This window comes from Felis catus, chromosome A3 (genome assembly GCF_018350175.1).
Source record: "Felis catus isolate Fca126 chromosome A3, F.catus_Fca126_mat1.0, whole genome shotgun sequence".
Lineage (NCBI taxonomy): Eukaryota > Metazoa > Chordata > Mammalia > Carnivora > Felidae > Felis > Felis catus.
Window position 1 is genome coordinate 67,341,961 of NC_058370.1, and position 1,909 is coordinate 67,343,869.

The 1,909-nt window shown below is 38.9% G+C and overlaps 1 pseudogene; it reads left to right on the forward strand.

The window, feature by feature from the left end:
* The first annotated feature begins 1,481 nt into the window (after window positions 1-1,481).
* On the forward strand, window positions 1,482-1,659 carry LOC111559708 (annotated as a pseudogene).
* Window positions 1,660-1,909: the final 250 nt, after the last annotated feature.

Here is a 1,909-nt window from a genome sequence, read left to right on the forward strand (position 1 = left end):
TAAGGTCCATCCACATTGTAGCATGTATCAGTACTTCATTACTTTTTATGGAATAAATAATTCCGTTGTATGTATTTACCACAATTTGTTTATCCATTCATTTGTTGATGGGCATTTGGACTGTTTTTGGCCATTGTGAATAGTGCTGCTATGGCCATAGTTGTGTATATATTTGTCTGAGTACCAATTTTCAGTTCTTCTGAGTATATACCCAGAAGTGGAATTGCTGGGTCATATGATAAATTTATGCTTAACTTTTTGAGGAACTGCCAAGCTGATTTCCACAGGAGCTGCACCATTTTACATTCCTACCAGCAATGTACAAGGGTTCCAATTTTTCCACATCTTGCCAGCACTTATTATTTTTAACATTTTTTTCAGTTAAAAATGTTTATTTATTTGAGAGAGAGAGAGAGCACATGCACATGCAACTAAGGCAGAGAGAGAGAGGGAGAGAGAGAATCCCAAGCAGGCTCCACACTGTCATGTAGAACCCAATGCAGGGCTTGATCTCATAAACCCTTGAGATCATGACCTGAGTCAAAATGGAGAATCAGATGCTTAACTGACTGGGCCACCCAGATGCCCCTCTACATTTTTTATTATAGACATCCCAGTGGGTGTGAAGTGGCACCTTGTGGTGGTTTTGATTTGCATTCCCTTAATGACTAATGATATCGAACATCTTGGCCATTTGCACATCTTCTTTTGGAGAAATATTTATTCAAGTCCTTTGTCCCTTTTTAAAATGGGTTGTCTTTTTGGCATTGTTGTCTTTTATAGTTTTTTTTTTCAACGTTTATTTTTATTTTTGGGACAGAGAGAGACAGAGTATGAACGGGGGAGGGGCAGAGAGAGAGGGAGACACAGAATGGGAAACAGGCTCCAGGCTCTGAGCCATCATCCCAGAGCCTGACGTGGGGCTCGAACTCACGGACCGCGAGATCGTGACCTGGCTGAAGTCGGACGCTTAACCGACTGCGCCACCCAGGCGCCCCTGGCATTGTTGTCTTTTAAAATCTAATAATTACCCTCCCCCGTCTCCCCCTTTTCACACTCTTCATTTGCTGAACAAACCAATTCATTTGTCCTGCAGAATTTCCTTTATTCAGTATTTGGCTGTTTCCACATGGTGTAATTTAACTTGTTTCTCTATTCTCTTATTTCCTGTAAACAGACACTTTAGAACTAAAGATTTGCTTAAATTCCTTCCTTCTTTCTTTCTTTCTTTTCTTCCTTCCTTTTGGTGGAGATACTTCATAGGTGGTAGTATATGCTTCCTGATGCATCACATTTAGAAGCTCATAATGCTTATTTTGTCAAGTTTTTAATGACCCAAAATATATATTGAAGAACTCTAAGGTTCTTCAAGATTACTTAAGGGGCCCTGCAAATGTTTAATTCAAATTTCATTAAAAAATATACAGTTGATGCTCTTTCCTCTTCGCCATTGTGGTGTGTGCTGCTGACTGTTTCTCACCATGTCTTCTCACGAGACTCTCAGGATCAAGTGATTCCCGGCAAAGAAACAAAAGCAGAATCGTCCCATTCCCCAGTGGATTCAGATGAAAACTGGTAATAAAATCAGATACAACTCCAAGAGGCAGCATTGGAGAAGAACAAAGCTGGGTCTGTTCATGAGATGGGATCGAACATGAGATGGCACACGTTTATGCTGCCTGAAAGTCATGTGTTTCTATTCCATCACCTTCCTATTGCCTGACCAGTAGATCTGTTTTATCAGGAAATTGACTTTTCTCTGTCATGATGCTTCTGCACCTGTAGGTTGGTTCAGTAATAAACATGTGAGACCTTTGGACTGAAAAAAAAAATATATATATATACATATATATATATATATATATACATATATATATGTATATATATATATATATAATTGACTACTTTT